General features: G+C 36.9%; 1 pseudogene; it reads right to left on the bottom strand.

The window, feature by feature from the left end:
• On the bottom strand, positions 1-599 carry LOC149151682 (oleosin-like; annotated as a pseudogene).
• Between the last annotated feature and the right edge of the window lie 11,368 nt (positions 600-11,967).

Here is an 11,967-nt window from a genome sequence, read left to right as displayed (position 1 = left end):
TTAAGATCCGGGAGTAGCATCTTAAATCTTGCTCTGCAAATACCTACCATACCCATGGCCATAGTCCTTAACATGGCTCGTTGCAACCATAATACAACATGCGGGCATAGTCTATCTGGTCTGCCCCAGCGGGGTGTCTGCACTTACTGTAGTTCTCAAGAAATGATATGGCAGATGCTGCCAATCCAAAGGCTCCAACAGACAAGAACCCTGCAACTGCTGCAAACAACGCAGTTGTTACTGGTATCAATATGGGACTAAAGAAAATGAGAACAAGAGTGAGAACCACCAACCCTACAACTGTTCCAGTTAGTGTGAGACCCATCAAAAGCAACAAAACTACACCAGGGAAATGAAACCCAAGATCTGCGTTGAATGGGTGTATGATGTTGAATTTTCTGCATTACTCCATGATACTGATCAACCATCTCAACTGCTCAAAAACCCTGAAAAGCCAACCAACCCTACAACTGTTCCAGTTAGTGTGAGACCCATCAAAAGCAACAAAACTACACCAGGGAAATGAAACCCAAGATCTGCGTTGAATTGGGTGTATGATGTTGAATTTTCTGCATTACTCCATGATACTGATCAACCATCTCAACTGCTCAAAAACCCTGAAAAGCCAAGAATCTTGTAAATTGTTCATTGTATAGACTAATAATTTTAGCAGTATAGAGGCCATTTTGACCTATTGATTTAATCATATCGCAGGATTATATAATTGATTTCTAACCTCCACCTAGTATTGGACTTTGCTTCGACAAAAATGGTAAGGTATAAATGATGAACTCGGAGTACGTGTTGCAGGTGGCGTGAAAGAGAGAATGACTCTCATGCAACATAACACAACGCTCTTATCTTCATAACAACGCTCTTATCTTCCTTTTATGGGTTGCTTGGCCAGACGAAGTTTTGACAGTTTCAAACACTTATATCGCATTTAGTATCTCACCATTTGGCAATTCATTTGAAACATTAACAAATTTTTGTCATATTTTTTTTTCAAAAGAAAAAAACACTAGAGATTTCTGTTAATAGAAACAGTCCCAGTACATAAATCTGAGAATTCCCCCCGATGCGGGTGTCATAGAGATGAACAATGGCGAGCCACATGCCGGGCATGGGCTGCCACGTGATAGAGCTTGGACCTTTAATGCCTCAAGCCGCCGAAACATCAAAACCGGAGAGGCTTCAGGGCAGCCTTAATGGAGCCGCTGGAGGGGATGGCAAACCTGCAATGGGCATTCAATGCAGGTCATTTCAACGGAAATGTTAATCGGCTTAAGTATGAGGTTTGGATGGAGCTGGTGGTTGAGTGTTGGGCCGAGGTTCGCTTCATACCTGCGTTTCCTGGACTGTGTATACGCTTATTTAAGTATTGTTCAATCCCGAATTGGGGCTCGCAAGCTGTGGGGAGGGCTCGGAACCACTGCCGGACCACCTCTGCTCGGGAACAGAATAAGGTGCTGGTGGTTATCATGGTGCGTGAAAGGATGCCTTGTCGGAGAGGCCCCGGGCGCGGAGAATCCTCTCGTCCCCCAGCAGCGGACATTCATCATCATTGTTGCTGCTGTTACTGTTATAGAAGAATGGGTGCCACCCCTATCCCGGCCTGTCAAGTTATGGAAGTTGGTAGCTCTAGTGGAGGGGAGCCCAAGCTCCCAGCATTTGGCTCAGTCATCTTCACACTGGGTAGCTCCGGGGATAATCCAGGTATTAATGCACATATCTCTGTGCTTTTCACCAAAATCCCAGAGGAGAATGAAGAAGAGTCGTCACTGGTCCTCGCTGAGGATAGCACAGCGAACGGTAAGGGGAAGCTCCCAATGGGGGCGCCGTCAATTGCAGAGAAAAGCTCAGCGAGCGGCAAGGGGAAGCTCCCAGTGGAGGAACCGGCAATTGAGGAGGGCAATTCGGGGAGACAGCATTCTCAACCCCCCTCCCATCTTCGAGCTCCCGAGCAGCCAGACCCTGCGCAAAATCCTATGGCTATGGAAGAAGAGCCAGAGGAATAGCTCTCTGCGGCGCTCTTTTGCTTTTGCCTCCTTCTCTCAGGTCGGGTTCCGGGGTATGGACAATTTCAATTTTCTGTTCTACATGGTGGTCTGTGTTCTTCTTGTTGCTAAGTCTTGCACGCGGTCTCCACCGTCGCAGTGGGGACGAAGTCTTCTGTTGGGCACAAGTTTTATTTCGTTGCCTGGTTTTTGTATGTTTTTGGTCATGCTTTCAGTTTCTACAGTTTGTCTGGGTTACATGTCTTTTTGGAAGTGCCCCTGCGTGGGTCGTTATGGTGCTATTCTGGAAACTCTCAGCGTCTTGAATTTTGATCTTTCTGAAAATATCGCCCTGCGAGGCAAAAATACAAGTCTGATAATGCCACCCATGGTGCCACAGTTGGCCCTGGGCAGCCAGCTTCTTTGGATGTAAAGTTTTCTGTACATATTAATATAAAAGTAGTTAGTATTGCCGAGAAAAAAAAAATCTGAGAATTCCGAATATATTGTTAATAAAAAGAAAAGAAATTATTGACTCCATATATCCAGTGCATTTAAAGATAATATATTTAAAAAAACTAGACGTGATAACTCAATCTAGATAGCCTTGATATACTAAGTGAATCAATCTATTAATTTACAAATAGCTGGTAAAAAACGAATGTTCCAAAAAGGATATAGTCCACCTAAATTACCCATGAAAACAAAAAAAAATTATAAATCAATATTTCCTTTAGCCATCTCCTTTCCATCCACCATTTTTTTATAATGAATAGAGCCTGCTACAACAACCAAACCACACTTAGATAATCCTTCCGCTACCATCTATCATTTATATAAATAGTACTTTTTAATATTTTTTAATTAATAATGGAGTTCAATATAATTTTGAAACAAATTTAGGATCTCAATTCACCTAGAGAATCCTTCCGCTACCGTCATCTATCATTTATATAAATAGTTACCCTACACTACATGCTTTACTTTTTAATATTTCTTAATTAATAATGGAGTTAAATATAATTTTGAAACAAATTTAGGATCTCAATTTTGTAGTGGAATGTCAATCCTATCTTATTGTTATTTTTATTATGCAAATATGAGAGAGAAATTTTTGCTATTAACTGTATATATGTTTCCTTTGAACCATTGTCTTGTGAAAGTCGATCAAATTCAAATTTGCCACATATCTTCTACATATCTAACTTGTGTTGGTAACAACACTTTGCGTCTATTGAAACATTTAGTAGCCACCATTTAGAGCTATATAAACATGTTTTACTTTTTAATATTTTTTAATTAATAATGGAGTTCAATATAATTTTGAAACAAATTTAGGATCTCAATTTTGTACTGGAATGTCAATCCTATCTTATTGTTATTTCTATTATGCAAATATGAGAGAGAAATTTTTGCTATTAATTGTATATATGTTTCCTTTGAACCATTGTCTTGTGAAAGTCGATCAAATTCAAATTTACCACATATCTTCTACATATCTAACTTGTGTTGGTAACAACACTTCGCGTCTATTGAAACATCTCGTAGCCACCATTTAGAGCCATATAAACATGTTTTACTTTTTAATATTTTTTAATTAATAATGGAGTTCAATATAATTTTGAAACAAATTTAGGATCTCAATTTTGTAGTGGAATTTCAATCCTATCTTATTGTTATTTCTATTATGTAAATATGAGAGAGAAATTTTCGCTATTAATTGTATATATGTTTCCTTTGAACCATTGTCTTGTGAAAGTCGATCAAATTCAAATTTGCCACATATCTTCGACATATCTAACTTGTGTTGGTAACAACACTTCGCGTCTATTGAAACATCTCGTAGCCACCATCTAGAGATATATAAACATGTTTGGGTTGAATGATTTTGCATATCACATTACTTGTGTTGGTAACAAGACTTTGCAGCTCTCATAGCCACCGTTTAGACCTATATAAACATGTTTGGGTTGAATCATTTTGCATATTACATTACTTGGGTTGGTAAAAACACTTTGCAGCTCTCAAAACCTTTGGTAGCTAGCGTTTAGAGCTATATAAACAAGTTTGGAGGAATTATTTTGCGTATCACATAAAATTTGTTAATTTGGTAGCTCAATGACAAATTCCAATAATTGCCATTAAATCCCTCTTTTTGAGAGGACTAAAATTGACTTTTAAAGAACTCAATTCAGATAAGGAAAAGTGGGTTTTTGAGGCCAAGCTCACAACTACAAGATTGTCAAGGTCGACCCTGGGTCAAATGAGACATCTCAAGGATAAGATGGCACCCTTCAAGTTTCATATAACTACAAGTTGAGTCCTCCTTATTTGGCACCTCATCAACTCACAACATATCTTCTCTCTCCTCATTCTATTGGTTTGTACAACTCAAAATTGCAGGGTGCCTATCACACATGAGAAGGACATAAGTCATTTTTTATTAGGTTGAATTACACGACTATTTCTGAGCATTGACCAAGGATTGTTTGACCATCTTTGATTGTGTTTTTGGGTGGAATATATTTGTTTCTCTAGGCCGCATTGGAGGGCACAAATATCGAATAAATATGGGTAGGTTAACTTGCATTGACTACTAGGTTGACCGTAGGTTTGACAACAGAAGCAAGTGCAGAGTTTGACCAAGTTTGACTAGCTGTTTTGGGACTATTTTGGGCTGACTTTGACCTGTATTCTAGGTCACATTTATTTCTACCTTAACCAAGCTCCTTCAGAAGGTTGACCATTGACTTTGTGGACAGGTTAGGGTTGCCTTCACTATTGTTGAGTGTTGTTGGACAGAATTACAGTGGCCTTTTGTTGACTCTCTCTCTTGTCTCTAATTTGAAAAATAGCATGACATTTTGACTTGATTAAATGTTGGATATCGGTTGTGGGTATTGGCTAGTCAAAATTTGACTTTGACTCTTGGATGATGTACTCTCTCTACTGAACATTTGAAGACAATCTAATAGAATAAGGTTTGCAAAGAGTTTTTCCCCTAGTGGGGTTTTTCCTTTGCCATTGACCAAATATTGTGTCTCTTGTCTCTTGGTTGTCTTTCATTGTGCATTTGAATAATTGTTCTATCTACTATTTCTCTAATTTCATTGGTTAAATTGAAGAAGTGGAAACTGTTAAATTAGATGCTAGTTGATATTATTGAAGTAATAGTTGCAACATAGAACAATTGACGAAAAATTAACATGGTATCAAAGTTAAGGTGAATACAAGCCCAAGAGACATAGAGAAAGAGCATCCATCTTCTAAGCAGTTGATTGAAAGGGGAAAACCTTTTGGTAAAAATGTCTACCTCATACTTCAAGGATAATGAAAAATTAGTTGGTGCATCTGCCTTTGTAGCTTGGAAGACCAGGATCAATGTCATCTTAGATGAGTATGATGTATTGGAATAAGTGGAAGGACATATTTCAACACCTTTGGAAAATGTTCCTTAAGCTTCCAAATCCAAGTATAAGAAAGGTGAGATTAAATCTAAGAAGATTATTATTGATTCTTTAAAAGGTCATCTACTTGTTTATATTTCATCCTTTAAGACTTCCAAAGAAATGTACGATAATATTGTTGGCATGTATGAGGTAAACAATTTGAGCCAGATAATGGAATTGAAAAATCAACCTCAAGGAGTTTAAGTTGCATAAGGGAAGAATAAGAATGTGAAGAGAGGAAAGGGGAAGCAATCTAAATCAAGAAGACCTCCTCAATCCAATCGAGATTCCAAGGATTCAAGAAGGTGAGATAGAGATGTTGAATTCTACCATTATCATCGAAAGGGTAACTATGCTCGAGATTGTCCCAAAAAGAGAGATGCTCCAAGAAGAAACTCTTCAAGACCCTACAACAATAACCGTGGCTTCAACAAAAACGTGTCATATGAAAGAAGAGATGATAGAAGAGATGGAGGAGAAATGAAAGAAGAAGAAGAGACTCTCTCGATGATCGTGAAGATAGATATCGTCCACTAAAGAGGTCAAGGAACTCCAGGTATGAATGTAATGTTACTAATCAATATAAATATATTGTTATTTCCATATTATCTAGTTCATCTCCTCCAAATACTTGGGATAGTTGTCTAGTTGATAGTGGGGCCTCTCATCACTTCTCTGGATATAAATAGCTTCTCTCTAATTTGGTAGAGAAGGAGACCGATTTGAATATTATTCTTGGTGACAACTCCACTCATCTCGTAAAGGGCTTTGGTTCTATCAAATTTCATTTAGACTTTAGGAATCTATTTTTCTTCATGATGTGATGTATGCATCAGGATTGAAGAAGAATTTGGTATCGATATCTTCTTTGGAGAATAAAGGAATGAGGGTTGCATTCATTAAAGGAAAATTACTTACTTGGCATGTTAGATCGTATATGAGAAATGCCTTCACATTGGGATCTAGGTTTGAAGGACTCTATAAAGTCACTGGAAGAAACCTTCTAGCTATGGTCCATAATAAAAATCATCAAAGCGAGTTGTGGCACCAAAGGTTGGACCATCTACATTATGATGGAGTGTTTGGGGTCCTTGATGTTCAAGCTCAACATGATGGTGTATGTGTTGAGAAATATAGGGAAGCTAGATTATGTGATTTCTCTTACTTTGATAACTGTTTGTGATGTCTTTTTGCTTATCTTGATTAGATCATGTTTCACCTTAATTATTATTGTGTTCTTTTCATTAAACAACTACCAAACCATAAAGAAAAATGAGACAACAAGACACAAGATATATGCAATCATCTAGGGACAAAACCTCTCCACTTGAGAGGAAAACCCACAAAAATTATTCTCTTCTTATAGAATCTTCAATTGACGAACTCCAAGGCCTATGACCTTTGACCAAGACCCTCCAAGATCAAGTCCCTTGATGAGCTTTCCTTCTGGCGGTTCCTCAGCAACTCTTGCAATTTTGGTCTCGAGCAAATTCTTCTACCCAACAAATTCTTCCACAACTTCAACTAATAGATTTTACTGCAATTTCGACCTCTCTAGCAGATTCAAAGTTTTGACCTTTCACAACTTTTACCTAGCTGCAACTTCACAACTTCGATGTATATTCACAACTTTGATGTAGCTTCACAACTTAGATGCACCTTCATAGCTTTGATGCAGTTTCACATCTTTGATGTATCTTCATAGCTTCGACCCAAATGTAGGTTCATAGATTCGATTTAGCTTCAGAATTTTATCTTGCATAGTAACTATAGAAACCCTAACAAGAGAGAGATAAAGAGACCCAAAAACTTCAATCTTGTTCTTCTTCTTCTTCTTTGTCCTTTTCTAGCTTCTATCTTTAGGATATTGAACTTTCTTAAGATTTTCTCCAAATGAGGTCAAGTTCCTTATTATATATAAGCTTTTAAGGGGTACGAATTGTTATCTTTACACTAACTTGTCCCTTCATGTAGGCTGACTTGATCTTTATGCCATGACGAGGACTTGGAGGGTCTTTTGACGCTACTTTGACTTAATAAATTTTTCTATACAATGTGAAACATGCCCAAATGGGTCTTCAATACATGACAATGAGTAAATTGACTTTATGACAAAACTAGAAGCACTCAGTGGGTGCTTGACCTATAAATAAATTTCCTTAAGCATGAAACCCATGCCTTAAGAGCAACAATTGTGGATTTTTATTGTAAATTCAAATTGCAAATTGTGATATGCTAAAACAATTGACTTGAATCTACTCTACTTATCAGCAGAAACAAAAATTGATCGATGAAATCACGAAGCTTAAAAGTAATAATTTAAATCACACATAAAACAATAATTTATCTGGGGAAAACCTCAGCTAAAAACCCTGCTATCTGTATATTTCATTAACCAGAAGATTTGAGAAGAAAATACAATTCTTATTTAATCCGAACAATCTCTACACAAATACAATCTCACTCACTACTTCACAAACCATCTCAAGCCAATACTTAGCCAATTATGCTGCCTGCCAAGCCCCTACTTCCTTGTGTTGTTCCCTTGGGAATGAGCCCATATTTAATTGGGAAATTACTCACTAGTAACTGTGCAATCCATCCATGGACCTTCCTCTGATTGCATGAATCATTGGTTTACCTTAGATGATTTTAAAATTGATAGTACATTGTCCCTGAAACCTAATCTCAACTAGGTCTTCCTCTGAACTGACAAGCATGAGTTATTTTTGAGTGAATTATCAGTTATTTGATTGATCATTGCATGTGAATTAAATCCAATTTAACTCACTTGACCACTCACTAGTTCCTCCAACAATTAGAAAGACTTTAATTGAATTTAACTCAGTTAAACTGAATTAAATAATTACAACTCAATATGAACTCAACCTGGGCCCCTAAAATTTAGGGATCACTCTACATGAACCTAGATAAACTTCCAACTTGAATTTACTGAGCCAACTAAGTCAACTTAACTTAGTTAATTGCTACAAGTTGCTATGAGAATAGAATTACAATTTAATTTAAGGAAAAATTAAACTAGGATTTTCTTTTTGCTATTTTTAACATTCCCTCTCAACAAGAAATGGATTATCTGCTACCCCGATCCTGCCTCTGTGAAACTTGAACTTGTATTTTGACAGTGCATTTGTTAAAAATATCTACATCCTACTCCTCTGTAGGAATGTACTCCAGCAACATGATTCTCCTCTTCACGCAATCTGATAGATGGTGATACCATATGTCAATATGCTTGGACTGATCATGAAAAAATGGATTCTCAAAGAGTTTGATACAACTCTAATTGTCACAGTAAATCACTGTTGGATCCATATGTTGACCAAACAACCCAACAAGGATCTTCCACATCCAGATAGCCTCACAAGATGCTTGACTAGCAGTCATGTACTTTCCTTTTGTTGAACTGAGTGCAACTGATCTTTGCTTCCTGCTGTACCAAGAAACTGCTACTCACCCAATGCTAAATATTCCCCCTAATTAGTGATGATGGTCTCGGTAAAGAGACTAAATGAAGTTAATGATGGTTTACATCCCTTTAATTTTTGAAGGCTAACTTTTAATAGATGATAATAGGGGTCTCAGTAAAGAAACTGATTTTCAATCATGTTGTTGATCAAAATTATGGACTTATTACAAACTTGTTAAGGCATGATTGTAAAAAAATTGACACATACATTTGCATATAAATTCTGATTTTTTAAAATTATACTAAGATACAAAGTATGCCCAAATTTTGTCTTTGATTTTGAGACATGTGACTAATCAATAAATCGAGATATATGTGCAGCTAAGGGATAGCATGTTTGGTATAACATGACAGGGAAGTTGTTGATGTGTGGTTTGCATTGAAAATACTAATAGCCGAATTTAAGTGGCAACATCTAAAGAGACAGGTAATTAAAAAAGAGAGTGGCTTGCAAGAGATCTTAAGTGCTTGTGGCAACAAATTTTAATTCTAGAAGAGAGGGATGCAGAGGGGGTTTTCCCTCAAGACCCTCTGATAAGTATTAAGGGACTCCTCCTATGAGAAATTGGAAGGGAGTTATGAGTTTAAAAGGAGATTCCATGAAGTATTAATGAAGAATGGGACTACTCCTTTATTCATGAAGCATTGAAAACATCAAGACTCATAGGGATTTAGTTGTTGTAGTTGTTGGATATTATATGTTATGTTTTCTTCGATAGATTTTATGTTGACTGATATTTTGACCATTGATGTGCACATGGCCATTTTGTTTTGTTTAAACTTTTGCTACTATGATTTCCCTTCTTGTATTGGTTGTTCTTGTTTTATTTTTCAAAATTTTTCCTTTCATTTATCATGCTTGGGGCCCAAAGGGGGAACTTATTGGGCATGGAAGGAAATCCACAGGGCTCTGGAAAAGGAGTTGAGGAGGACCAACAAAAGTATGGCCTGAAAGAGGCCCTGTGAATAATTAAAAGGCTTGAGTAAAATGAGGAATGCCAGAAACAGGAAGCGTGAAAATGGCATGAATGAGAACATGGTGGTATTGGGTAGATGGACTAGAAAAATTCCATCGCTAGAATACCTTAAAACACTACTCCTGACAATGATAACATGCATAAATGAGGAAATATACATGTTGGAATTAGAATGTGCAAATGGTGCTAGTGGAAATAACAACTGAGAGAATTGTCATTAAAATCAAAGCGAAATGATAAAGGGAGGAATTCCGATAAAATAATTCTTCTGGTTGCATGCAACTATTTTTGAAATTTCATGCATTCTTGGATAAAATCAAGGATTTATCTAAACCTTGATTCTAGTTTACATGTGTTAATGTGTTTTGAAAACCAAGTGAGTTGGTTGGTCCATGCGATGATGGAAAATGATATGACAACCATTAGAGTGGCTCAAAGGAGGTTCTCATGACCTTAACCCAATTTACGTTTGTAAATATATGATATATCCTTGATCATGTCAATGTTTTTTATACGTATATGAATTTCATTGTGACCGACAAGTTTTTCCAAGAGTCATTCTTATGAAACAATTATGGCTTATATTCATTTAATTCAAATGTGGATGGCATGTAAGATTCCTAGTTGTGTAAGGAATCAATTGGGAAAAGTAGCCCAGACTGATCTATGATTTTAATATCATTTGAATATGATACTCGTATTGTGCCCATGTTGCATTATGAATATGGAATGTTGAAGGAGATACTAGCATAATCGAAACAATGCCGTTTGCAACATGTTGTTGTGTGCCATGTGTACATGTCATGTTGCATATTTGTATATGTTGTATTGTGTCACGTGTAAGTTGTATTGTGACTAGTGCATGTGTATATATGTTATGTTATGTGTTGGGGTACATAGGCATGGGACTATCCAGGCCCATCTTTTATGTAAAAGAACTGATTTAAGGGTGGATTCATCGGCCTCTGGATTCCCTTATTGATAATTGAGGGTGGAGGCATAAGCCTCTGGACTCCCTTGTTGTTGATTGATGGTGGAGGCCTCAACCTTTGGATTCTCTTGTTGTTGATTGAGGGTGGAGGCATTAGCCTCTAGATTCCCTTGTTGTTGCTTGAGGGTGGAGGCATTGACCTTTGTATTCTCTTTTTGCTGATTGAGGGTGGAGGCATAGGCCTCTGGATTCCCTTGTCACTGATTTGAGGGTGGGGGTATAAGCCTACAGATTCCTTTTTTGTTTATTGGGGGTGGAGGTATAAGCCTTTGGATTCCATTGTTTTCAAAAAGGGTGAAGGTGGGACACCTCTAGAATCCCTTGGTAGATGGATGGATGAGACAAAATGTATAATTTAAATTATTACAATTTCTTTATGATGAATTTCATGAGAGATTTTATGCCATGTTACAAGAAGAATGGGAATTTCACAGTCTAGGTGAATGGAGTTGGATGTAGGACCAACAAGAAACAACTTGAATATATTATAATGCACAACAAAAACACCAAGAAAATTTAAAAGGAGACATACGAAATGGTTGATTCAAGGAAATTTTTTCATGTATATTTATTTGTTAAGGAAAATATAAATATAAAGTGAATGTTGTATAGAGTTATGTATATAAAGTTACATAATCAAAAATGGTATAAAGCATCTTTTGTTGTATATGGTTATTGGACCGTAAGGAAAGTATTCTCAAGGAGACTATGACATCCCCTCGTCAATATTTTTCCCTTTGTAAAGAATTTTTAATTAAATTAAAGGTTGAGAGAAGGGACACTGATTCCAATTGCTCAGGGAGGACGATTGCTTAAGTAATTGGAGAAATTAAATACATTAGTAAAGGGTTGGTTGAGAAACTTAAATGAGTTGATTGTGCATTAAATTTAACTGAAAAAAATGACAGGGCCAAGTTTCTTTTAGCTCTAACAACAACCAAACAAAAAAAAACATTAAGGAATCAGGATGGGCTGCATTGTCCAAGGAAGTTTTGACTACATGGAGCATTAGAAAGAGGGAGATCATTGGTATGTGGGTAGGCACGAAAATAGGTCTGCAAGAGGG

This window comes from Pinus tabuliformis, chromosome 9 (genome assembly GCF_031772625.1).
Source record: "Pinus tabuliformis cultivar Carrire ecotype Pingquan chromosome 9, CPIR1, whole genome shotgun sequence".
In the NCBI taxonomy this organism is placed as follows: domain Eukaryota; kingdom Viridiplantae; phylum Streptophyta; class Pinopsida; order Pinales; family Pinaceae; genus Pinus; species Pinus tabuliformis.
The sequence above is the reverse complement of the archived record's forward strand: the minus strand, read 5'-3'. Positions and strand labels throughout refer to the sequence as shown.